The sequence below is a fragment of the Corvus moneduloides genome, chromosome 12 (genome assembly GCF_009650955.1).
Source record: "Corvus moneduloides isolate bCorMon1 chromosome 12, bCorMon1.pri, whole genome shotgun sequence".
In the NCBI taxonomy this organism is placed as follows: domain Eukaryota; kingdom Metazoa; phylum Chordata; class Aves; order Passeriformes; family Corvidae; genus Corvus; species Corvus moneduloides.
The window spans coordinates 13,317,178-13,329,733 of NC_045487.1; the positions used below are offsets into that span (position 1 = coordinate 13,317,178).

Genomic DNA, 12,556 nt, shown 5'->3' on the forward strand with positions numbered 1-12,556 from the left:
GGTCTGTGCCCACTTACCAAAAGCATATGTAAAGGGAGAAAAATATTAGAATTATATAAGAGAAATGGGCTCCCTTAAAACTATTGTGTCATAAGGTAGAAGGCAAAAGACTGTTTGGATTTCTGGTAAAGCGTGGGTGAACCTGAAAAAATGCCATACTTCAAGGTATTCCTACTGGAATAGTTGGATTAACTGTAGTTACCATAAAACCTGATACTGAATCTGAGTGTAGCATATTCCCTTAAGCAGGACAAGTAGAAGCAATGTTTTGAATTGGAAATGAATGTTGAATTGGTGGTACTTGAAAGTACCAGTAGGACTGTGCAAAGCATATTTTCATGATAATGTGTTTTCCTGTGTTTTCTAACATCTATTTTTTAAGTTCACTCTTGTTCTGACTGCTGTCTGATACCTGGTATCTAGCTGCTCTCTTGTACTTCTATCTTGCAGGTAGACAATGAACCATCGTAGGTTCTTACAGGGCATTCAGGCTTATTTGATTACCCAGATTACTATGGGTCACAGCTGAGATGCATGAGAGGAGTTTAATAGGAAAGCTCATCCAATATAGGCTCTGCTGTTCTCACTGCTTCTTATTGCTTTCATAAGAAGGGAGGGAGATTATTGAAAGACATCTTTATAAAATATCCAGTGCAGTGCAGCTACGCTCCAGGTTTATGCCAAATTAGGTGTTGAACCTGAAAGAATTTGGGCATCTGCTGCAGTGCAGATTACAGGTCACTGGGTGACCTCACTCATGTAGGTTGGCCTCCTCCTGCTTTGTTTAATCCATCCACAAAATTGAGAAAAACAAGGACCTTCATGAAGAAACAGGTATGCATCTGGGCACAGCTGCCCTGGGTAAATAAATTACAAGAAAGCAGAGGCTCAGCTGAAGTAATAATAAAGAGGAAATATAAGTGTCTGTCTCCCACACACATTTGCCATTAGCTTAGTGGCATTAGCTTAGTGGTGTGCCCTGTTTACATTTATTGGGCGTGTTTAGTCTCACTAGACTTCCAGCAGAACAGATCTGGGGTCATCTTTCTTCCCTGCAATTCAGTGCATGAGAAACACTATGTGGTTAGGTTTATTGGAGGGAACATAGGCTTTAGTGACTTGTGAATGAATCAATAAAGCATGTTCCTGTAGGTTTCTGAATTGTCTATTTCATTAAGAATGGAATTGGACAGCAGAAGATCAATTTCTGTGGCGAATCAGAGGGGTTTTATCAGACCTTTGTTTAAACTGTGGGGTTTTGAAGTCAAAAAGCTTCATCAAAAATATTATACAGGATTTAAACTGCAAAAAGGATCATAAATAGTTTTTCCTTTTTCAGAAGATATTTTCGAACTCAGAATTACATGAGACTGATCTTTAGCAATGCCCAGAGTTGACTAAATGAGTGGAAAATGCAAAGCTCCCACATCTGAGGATCATGGTTTACAGAGTACTAGATATGGTGTTCATTAAAAGATATTTGGAAGGGGAAACATTCACAAAGGAATGTTACTGATAAGGTTATAACTGAGAACTGTGTCTTTGTAGATCATAATTGCTTACAGCAACTCTTGGCAATTGACATGTGATTGTTATAGAGGTATGGAACAGTCTTAAGTTTTGGCAGAGAGCTGTATAAATCTGCTTATTTTTGCAGATTATTTTTGCACCATGTGGCTGTGAAATTCTGAAGAAACTTACCTTTACAGATGGGTTTGTCTGAAAATTCTTTTCCTTCATGGCACATCCAGGCTTACTCAAGTGTGGTAGTGCACCTTGACAGTGTTGTTTTAGGACAGTATAACTTGCTTGTAGGTAACACAGTGTTCATCTTGGAGCCAGGGCTTTTAGTACACATATGTATCTTTCTAGCATCCTGAATCAGTGTTAGTTTCATGGATAGACAAAGGCAGTGCTGCATATGCATTTCTTAATTTTTTAATAGGCTCATCAAGTCAGAATTTGTATTTCCAAATCCTCAGGGAGATGGAGAAACATGGATGAGCCACAGTGCTGAGTCTAGACAAAAATTAGTTGAATCTAAATCAAGAACAGCATCAACAGTAATACCTAGAAGCACAAAACTTTATTAAGAATTGATAATTTGCCAGGCATTACTTTCTACATAGACAATGTTGTAAGATGTTGTCTATCAATAAGTTGCTACATATTCCAAAACAAGTTTAAACCAAATAATTTATCATAAGATGTGTCATCACCTGTTACATAGACTTAGCTTGCATGTGCATACCTGCACAGGACAACAGTGTTCTCTAGTAATTCTCTTGAGAGGCAGTTACATTAATTTTCTAGTAATTGCTATATAAAAATTACATGTTACTTACATGTAGAGAGTTTATGAATTATTTATTGTTTAGTGCAAACCTGAATCTTGATTCTGCCCTGTTGCCCCCTCACTGGGGACTTGTGTAGACCTCCTTCCTCGCTGACTCTAGAAGCAGGTTTATACCTGAAGGGTGCCCAAAAATGCCACACATATAGAATTAAAATCTTGATGCTCTGGTGCAGTGATAGATGCTGGTGATACAGTGCCTTAGTGGGGGTTTCTAGTTCAATTTTCTGTTACACTATCATAATTTGTGCTATTGCTTTGCATTGTTTTGTTGCAAGCACCATCAGTCAGGGGGTGATTAAAGATGGGCAAACCCTGCAGGATCTAGAGGTCTGGGTAAGATACCCAAAATCTTCAGTAGTTTTTCAGAGCTTAATGTGAGAGGTGGAGTTTTCTTTTCTCTCAATATTTTCAGGTGTAAATCTTTCCCTTTTCAATGGTGTATCATTTTTTGCAGGCTGCCTGATCATCCAGGGGTAGGAGGCAGTGAGCTGAAGGTAAGTGCTTTCCATCTAGAACAGAACATTCCTTGGTTGGGGTGAACATCAGCAGAGGTTTCTGAAGAGTTTTCCCAGGCAGGGTTTTAATACTGGTGTTGATGTCCAGAGGAGAATGCAGCTTCAGCCATGTAGGTTTCTCTGAAGCCATTATTAATGTAATAGCTGTAATGAAGGGTCTGCCACACTAGAGAATAAGAAAGGAGTAAGAGGCTGATCGTTACTCATTGTCGTGTTTACAGAAGGGGTTATACATCTCTCACTGGAGACAAACCCATAGCTATCACTCTGGGGGACTATTTTTGTGCTCACTAAAGATGAATTAGTGTACATTATTTATCTTGATTTTCACAGGATCCATTGCAAAGCACATCCAGAAATGGATGACCTTTATTCTTTCTTACTCATGAGAAAGATCTGTCCAAGTCCGTGAGTGGTTTGATTGAATGAGAGCAGTGAAACCAGTCCATGGTGAAAGATTTTTAAAAAGAGAGGTGAGTGGCATTTTTTTTTTCAAAATTTGCCTGTGGTTACATGGCATAAAATGTGAAATCCAGTAAGTGGGTTGCTCAAAAATTAGAACCATCCCTCAGAGGTGTGGGAAGGTGCTCTTTTGTTACACAAGTCATCAGTTCCCTATGAGAGTACTCAAAAAGTACTCCCTGTAAGAGTACCCAAAAAGGAGTATATTTGGTTCTGCCCAGGAAGAACAGAGAAGATATCCTTGATTCTGAACTTTGATGAATTCTTCGTGATAAAAGGACTTGCCAAGGATGGAACATAAGCATGCAATGGCTTGCACGTTTTTGAGTGGTGGAACTGCCCATACCTTTGAGTCCAGCTCATTCAGGTTGTGGTGTACCAGCACCCTGAGACCAAAACATGGGCTGACAAAGCCTTGCATGGAGGGAAGGACAAGTCAGTGAGTGGGAGTGACAGCCTGACAAGTTCAATTTGAGAAGAAGTGTGGTAATAAATGGGTGGGATAATAAATGCTAGTGTAAACCACCGAGATGATGGATTTTCCTTTTAACACTGGAAGTATTTCAATAGGATGTGTTTTACTCAAACAGGAGTTGTGGGGATTGATGTAGAAGTAATTGAATAAAAAAATCTCAGCTAAGAGATCAGATCAGAATGTCTGATGGCCCCTTTAGATCTTAATAGAACTTTAAATGTTGAACTGGAACCTCTTTATGTTAGACTTGAACAGCAATTCTTGGTGGACTTCTCAAGATCCCAAGTGGCATTGAGGTTTCAAATGGGATTGTAATTTTGAATGAGCCCATGCTGCATGCCTGAGGACATTTGGCCTTATAATCTTTGCTTGCATAATACAGATAGCTAGAGTGGACCCAAGCAGTTAAAAAAGACAAATGTGTTGTGGATGAAAAGGAAAGGAGAGTCAGTGAATATTAAAAAATATCAGACTGTCATAGAAGGATAATACTGTCTTTTGGCTTCAGTTCCACAGATGGGTATTTAGAGCCCTCATGTAGATAGTGCTGAAGTGAGGGGCTGAGACAGTTCCACTGACTTCAGTGGGATCATTTTGAAGAACAGGGTTAAGTGATTCTTAGTGGACTGGGACAGAGAAGAATACTGACAACACGGTTATCTTTTGCATCTAGGGCGCTTCTTCAATCCCTGATAAAATTTGAACCATAAAAGAGAGTACACAGTAGGAAATTGAAGAAGAGATCAAAAGATCCAGAATGAAAACTTTGGCTCTTGAGGCTTAGCAGAGGAAGGGGAAAACATATAAACCTAGGAAGTGCACATGGAAGTAGTCCCCAATTAGTGATCTTCATCACTAATTAGGGATGACAATCACTGTGGAGCCATAGGGTGGAATAGGACTAGGGTCTTTACTGAAATTCCCCCGGCTGAAATAATGCCACTTCTGTCTGCAGAGAAGTATTTGCCAAAGCCTGTTTTTTGGGTCGATATTTTGTTAGAACACCCAACCAGCAATGTTGAACTATGCTATTTCAATGTTCATAGGCAGATGTTTAAGTTAATTAAAAAAAAAAAAAAAAAGATTTATTTTGATTTGCCCGGGTAGAAAAATAAATAATTTCAGTCTAAGAGGTCGTGTTCAAGTGAAAAATTAAGCATTTACCCAAGCCGAAATTCTTTTGTCATTTCATTTTGTGGAAACATGGAGTCCCTTAGGCACTTACAGTGTTTGGAAATGACTGTCTTACATGGAACTCTGGGTTGCTTCTCAGCTCAGGTTCACAGGTTGGTATGGGTCATAGTTATCACAAGAATTAGCTGAAGAACATAGCAATTAACTATTTTTATGGCTTATTATCATATTCTAAATACTAAATGGTTCTGTCAAATAGTCTCAGAGAGATTTGATAGCTGACCCACAGACAGGGAACTGCCTTTGCTTACACACTTAAGCTACTAGTATTTCTAGGAAGCTATAGCTTATTCATTCATTATTATTTTATTGATGTTCAATTGATGTTTGACTAAATATAAATTAGACACTTGGTAATAATAATGTAATAGCATGAGGCAGGTGAGATTCCCCCAGGATAGTTTGTAATGAAGCTTCAAATTTTTAATAAACTCATAAATAAATTATAACAGGTGGAACAAATGCAAAAATACTGAAATAAGCTATAAAAATGTTAAGTGGTGGTGAAGAGACATATAATCTGCTGGGAGATCTGTGTGATAATGCACATTTGGCACTAAGTCACGTCGGTCAGAACCACATCATCGCTCCCCACTCCTTCCAATCATTTCGTATTTTCGTGTGCATCTACCCCTCCTATCCCATTATTATGCTGCACCATCCTGTTGCCAGACATTTTGCTTTGCCTGGGAACAGTGTTAATTTAATGCACTCAGGTGACCCCAGAGGCACTGGAATGACACGGCAGCAGCAGTCCAGAGTGCTGCAGTGAATCCTGCTGTTAACAGAAACGCCGGGGAGACCGGGCGCTCTTCTGGACAGTTGTCTGTGAACTCTTCAGGGAAAAGTCAGGGGGAGCTGTCTCTTTGACCACACTATGTTGAGAAGGACACATCTCCTCACTTAGCTATAGCTTTCATCTTTTCCTTGGAAGACAGGTTTCCCAGTTGCTCCTCTGTTTTTCCTGAAGAGTTAGCAAGGAGACCATAAGTCCCCCTTACCTAAGAAAAGAAAAAAATAAGGAGAAGTTACCCTTAGGTAAGGAAAGAAGGATGTAGACAAGGAGAGGATTCTGATAGTGTATTTGCTGGTTTGTTTGGGGTTTTTTGGTGCCTAATAGCCTGCAAAGATTTTAAGAGATCTGAAAACCCCCATATATATTCAGTAAAAACAGCACCATTATCCAGCCTTGAAAGACAGAGCAAGATCCCAAGGCAATATTCAGTATCCGTGTTTTATACTCACCGTAGTGGGAATTGCAGAAAAATAGCATTTTGTAAAAGCTGCTGATAATTTGAAAAGTTAAGTCATGCAGCAGATTAGTAAATGTAAAGAAGCTTAGTTCCTGAAATTAATTTTGCAATATTTCCATCAGCGGATGTAAGGGATACACAAAAGTCTGAAAATCTGGTCCTGTGACCATAGTCACTGGTTTAGACTTTCACCTAAATTTATGTTCCAGGAATTTGGTGGATATTGAATGGCCAAAGGGTTGCATACTAGAAATTTGGCTCAATACAAGGTACAGAAAAAGACAAGTATGCTGCTTTTCTGATGTGAGAGACCTTGGTTGCTAGGAGGAAAGCATTCAAGTGTTTGGTTATGTTTTGAATGTGTTAAGAGAGTGGAATAAACAGATAACACCACGCCTCTGAAATAGCATTTTCTTAAATAGTGAAACTCTTCCCTAATGAAGAAATTGCAGTAATCGCATTTCCTGAAAAATAGGGAGTTATGGTATCTGTATAAATAAAGTGCTGTGTTTTTCCAAACACAAATCTGCTGGCAAATATGTTTTTGTATATTTGTGTAATTGGAGATTATGTATTTCAACTTCTTGTTGAAACACAGAAAATTTTTGCCTCTCCATAATAGGGTAAGGAGAGAGGAGTCACATCTGTGATTTGCAGAATCCATAGCACAGTGATGTTCTTTTTGGTAGTTATGATTATTCCTGTGCATCTGCCAGGAGGCCCATGGGCACAGAAAACAGGTCCAGCTTGAATCATTCTTCACTTTTTCCGTGAATGGTCTGGTGGAACTGTTTGCCAGTTCCTGCTGACACTTCTCTGGGGAACCACATTAAGCAATTGCTTGGGTCACCAGATGTCTGTGCCTCTTCCTTCATGTGCCAGCGCAGGCTGGGCTTGGAAGAAGGTCCTGCCCTGCTCTTGTTGTTTGCACACTGCCCAGATTTCTTGTGACTTGTGTCAGTGTGACAAAAAGCCCTTCCTATGCTCTGCTTGCTGCCTTGGATGTAGGAGTGCTGCTAGAGAAGAATAAATGCTTTGCAAGATCCCTGCCACTTTCTCATGCTGGAATTATAGAAGTCTAAAGGCTAGTTTCACACTTGGGGATCTTTTTGTCATCTTCTTGTCCTGCAAGAAAATAAGATACAAATTACTTCAAACACAGCACCTTCTGCTTCAACTTTGATGCAAAGGTCTTATAACTGAGAGAATTTATCTGTCTGTGTAAGAACTGAAAGATTAAATAGGCATTAAGCAGGCATTTAAGCTGTTTGGAGCCCTATGTGCCTCTGCTGTGTGTACATAAAGCTCGGCTCAGGGAAGGTAGCAAACGTTCTGCAGCCTCCAGCCATACCTACAAATTTGTGGTTCTGTATTTGCCCTTGACTCCCTTTAAAAGGCTCCTGTTGCTGCACAGCTTTATTCAAAGTTACCTCTGGTGAGGCAGAGTAGAGGATAACTTTTGTAGTAATTGGTAATCAAAAGGAAAGGGGAAACAAAGGAAAAGGCCAATAATGCAAGACAATCATTAAGTGCCAAATATAATTTGTCAAAAGTGTTCCTTCTAAATTGGATGGAGGCAGCATTTTTTCAGATCAATACTGCCTCACTGACTCCAGTACAGTTATGGTAGCTTTTGGCTGACAAATGGGAAGAATTGTGGTATGTCCTATGTGTAAACATTAAGAACAAAGAACTTAGTGGATTAATAGACCTTGGCTGTGGTCAGATATCGCTGTAAAACTGGGATTGGCAATATGCAAGGATTGAAGTTGGCACAAATCACACACATGGCCTGATTAGTTATGAGCCAGCCTTGTAGATCAGCACAGCCAGAAGTTCAAAGCTCCACAGCAAACTGAGCTCAGTAGTAAATATTATCAAGGAGTACATAACCTGGTTCTTGGTGATCTTAGTGGGAAAACATATTGAATTCATTCAGAGTTTGAGCTAGCAGAGAAAGTGCATTAAGTATTTAATCCAGCAGTTGCCCATCTTTAGCCATACATCTTACCCAGCCTGATACATTTAATTACCAATATAAGGTGTTCTTGCTGTGACTTAATGCAATATTATATTCTTAATGTTACTATGGGTCAAATACTGTGTTTTATTTCAAAATGCATACTGGCAATAGAGAAAGCAGGTGTCATACAACAGAGGGGCAACCTCATAACAGGAAGTGGCATTTCAGCTGAAGTTTCAGAGGGAGAATGATATTCTGGCTATTTCCTAGACCAGAACGTCGTAGTAGCCTGCTGACAGAAGCAAGCAGTTCATCATTTCTTAGCTGGTGTTCATTAGCCCTCACAGTGCAATAGGAGCCCCTGGCTCTGGCAGCAGAATTCTGCATCTGTGGAGACAAAGCCCTCGTCATCTAAGCAAACCATAAAAACTTGTCCTGAGTCCCAAGAAACAGTGTTTGCACTGGAACTCGGGCATCTTAATTCACAGCCAGCACAGCTTACACTCAAGACCAGATGCAGTGTGCCACTCTGGGATCCCCTGGGAGGAAGGAGTCACCCATATGTGTGCACACCTACAAACCTCTGCATCTGGCAGCCTCACACCTTCCTGAAGACAGGTCTGCAGCAAGAAGGAGCATCACAGCTGCATTTTTCATCAGAAGAATATGCTAATTTTTGCTGCAACAACTGTATATAACCTGACAATTAATCTCTCCGGTCTCTGGGGTTCACTTTTTCTGTGGTTGTGTTTAGAATCCCCAAATGATTATGTACTAGGTAGAAGATACCTGATAATATATTGTCTTCCTATCTTTCTATTTTGTCTAAAGCTGTATTAATATAATTTCTTAGGTGTCATCGTGTCTTTCTCAACATCAATCCATTGTGAATCATGCAGACACAGCAATGAAAGAACAGAACCTGCTGCAGCCTGTGAGCTACAAGAAATTTCAGCTGGAGGGCTGCATAAGGGCTTTGCAAGACCACCAGTAATTTTTTATATTCAGAGCTAAATAGAGCAATAAGCTGGAATTTAAGCTTTAGTGCAATGGATTGCAACTCTTCAGTCAATCAAATTATAGTTCAATCAGTTCATTTTAATCACTTCTCTGGAGAGAAGTAAACCCTTATGTTGAAGAATATGCAGCAATTTTATTGATGGAAAGTTTAATTGTTTCATTTTTCCTTACCGTCTGTAACACACTAGACTTTTAATCAGTGGGAACTGAAGTTATAATGAAGTAAAGTCCACTTTCCACAGTTCACAACTAGCTGAAAATAATTGGGTTGAGACTCCCATCCAGACAGTGTAATGCCTCTGGCATTTTCCTGAAAACTACACTTAATTGCTTTGCTGATGTTGTTAAGTGGTCCTAAGGGGGATGAAGTAGTAAAGCTGCTCACATATGCAGGGAAACAATATACAAAAAATGTCTTACAAGGTCCTTAAAGGAGGCCCAACTAGTGACTAGAAGACAATATATTGCATTTCCCTCCCCACCACTTTTCTATACCAGAGAGAACACACAGGAGAGACTGATAAACTGGAAATTCTATAAACACTAACAGTATTTTTATTTAAGGGCAGTGAGCTTGGGAGCAGAAAACATCAAGGCAGAGCTCTTGCAATCAAACCTGCAACTTAAGGCTAGCCCAAGTTGCTTGGCATTTTTATGCTGAACACTGGTGAGCTGCTGCCTGTCTTCAGCACCTTGGCCCGAAGAACAGATGTACTCTTGTCCCCAGGGAGGGAGGACAGCTTGCTCTCTGAGCTCTAAAGTGACAGCATGTGAGCCAGCCGTGAGCTGAAAGCCTTGTGCAGGCATCAGTGGGACCAGCACATGTACCCTGTTAGGCTCTAAACATAGCCAGGGAAGGAATAACACTTTGGCATTTCTCCTTATTTAGTACTCATGGTTGTATGGCAATTGTTTAAAATGATGAATTGATAGACTCAAGGATATTCTGATGAAGAAATACATTAGCTACTTAATGGAGAAAAATATTTGTTTAGGGTACTGGCCACTGAAATCAGTGTTGGAACTGGAGCTGTTTTGGGGAGAACTACAGAGCTAATTTAGCTCTAAGTGGGAGGGTTTTGTTGGTTTTCTTTGTCCTTGTTTATTTAGATACATGGCACAGTAAAGCCTCTCTCAACAGCCTGACCTTCCTCAGCTTCTATTTGTGTAAACTTCAGTATGACCTTTCCTTATTCTGTTCTTGCTTTTACAGGCTCTGAGCTGAACAACTATCCCCTGACAACTTTCTAGAAAGGAACATAGGCAAAATTGAGCCATGGAGTTCTAAAGCTAAAATCTTAAAAGTTCCCTTAACCCTACATCTGACCCCAGGTGCCTTTGAGAGTCTCTGAGTTGGACCTCAAATGTTGGCCAGCATAACTCTACCAGCACCTGAAATGATGCTTTTTCCACTGAAACCGGCTGAAGTATAGACAGGACTCAAGGACCTTGACATGTGGCCCCATGTGAGCCTCACCATTCCCCATAATAAGCTTTAACACTTATTTCTCCTATGGTGAAATAATAACCTCCCATGTGCTGGAACTGCCAACCATATGCCAAGGAGATGAGCCCTCAGTGCGAAAGTGCACTGTGTCCAATTCAATCTGCTTGCCTGTCTCTGGGAGAACAGCTCAGCAGCAGCAGCAGTGCTGGGCTCTGCTGTTCCCAGGGTCCTGTTTTGTCATAAGTAACGTGGTGTGGAATGGTTTTATCAAATGCACCAAATGATGGCTGTGTTGCAACAACTGATGGGAGACAGTGCTTGGGTTTTGTACTCTCAGAGATGCTGAGGAACCAGGGCAAATCTACATTGCAGAGGACAAATAACCAACCTGATGTGCCTGGCTGAAATTTGCCACTACGCTATCTGGCTGTTTTAGAGGGTACCCTGCCCTGACCCTTCTTTTTGGGACAGGGTTGCTGTCCCAGAAGTTCTTCCTGGAGCTGTAATGCAGTCCCGTGCAGCAGCACAACTGCCAGCTGGCCCTTATTGCCAAGCAGAGCTGCTTGCTGGGGCTCACATGCTTTAAAGTCTTACCCTGGGTCTCAACGGAAACAAGGGGGAGAATGATTTGACACGTTACCCTGATTTGACATACTGCATGGTTACAACATGGTGTGTCCTCCACATGAAATCCAAACTATGTGTTAGTGTGCAGGCACAAATCCGACTCTTCCTGATAAACTGTTCATGTGGAAAGATACAATTTGCATGGTTGTCATCAAAGCCAGTGTATGTATTCATTTGTGGAAGCATGTCAGACACCATATGTCACTAATATGCCTTTGATATGTTGGTGTCTGAATTATTTTTTTAGCTGCTGAATGGCATATGTTTAAATGTAAACATCTGTTCTGTGTCTGTACTGTCTGTATTATTTTTTCTTTATTTCTGTATTCTCTTTTGACTAAAAGTTTGATTTAAACCTAGAAAAAGTGTGGGATTCATCCTATTTTTAAAGAACAGTTTTTGTAGTATTTTAACATGTGGCCAATGGGTATCTTCTCACAGATGAGAAGGTCACTTAAAAGAGAATTTCTTCCCTTTCAGTAACCAAAAAAAATTCAGTTCCCAGGCAAAATAAAAATTAGATTTGACTACAAGTTTGTTAAATGAAAAAAATATTGTTTTAGTTTTGAGCAGGTTCTGCAACGTATGGATTTGCTGAAAAGAAATCCTTGTAAGAGCCATATGTTACACCATGATGACAGTAAATTGGTTGTATCCAGAAACTTTTTTGATTCAGTTAAAGAACTTGCAGTGTAATAAATGATTTAATAAAGGAATGAAATAATATGCTATGTTTGTTAGGCTATTCATTATACATGGGTGAAACTCAAAAGCAGTGTCACAACAAAGGGACTCAAAAGCAGTTATTGCAACTCATCAATCAACTGAGCCACTGCGGCACCCTTCAGAATGCTACAGCCAGCCTAAAAGGCATGGTCTGGGCAAAAGCAGGGAATGAAACTTTACTATCATAGCAAAAGAAGAAGAGAGTTTATGAACCAGCTGGGGATACCTGGAGAGTCCGGACATGAGTGTCTAACGCTCAAGTGCAGGAGGGGCTTATGAAACATTGCAAAGTGAGCAGCTGTGTTGGACTCACCAGCGTGAGTGGGTCAGCAGGAAGAGGCTCGTAAGGAAGCAGCCATGGTGGCCCATCGTGAATCTGCGGAGCTACAGGTACCCACGCAGTGAACCTTCCAGCTGAGCTCTGGGAGCGTCCCAGGACTACGGCATTCTGCCTTTTGGCAAGAACTCACCCAATTCAGCAACAAATAACAAATGTCAGCTCTTGGTGGACTTAGGCA

General features: G+C 40.4%; 1 long non-coding RNA gene across 2 annotated transcripts in view; it reads left to right on the forward strand.

Annotated features, from left to right (window-relative positions):
• Positions 1-12,038, forward strand: part of LOC116449937 — a 31,646-nt gene extending 19,608 nt beyond the window's left edge. For both annotated transcript variants that reach the window (XR_004242594.1, XR_004242593.1), the window contains exons 3-5: positions 2,811-2,850; positions 3,205-3,344; positions 10,452-12,038. This is a non-coding gene — a long non-coding RNA (uncharacterized LOC116449937). The remainder of the gene's footprint in view (positions 1-2,810; positions 2,851-3,204; positions 3,345-10,451) is intronic.
• Positions 12,039-12,556: the final 518 nt, after the last annotated feature.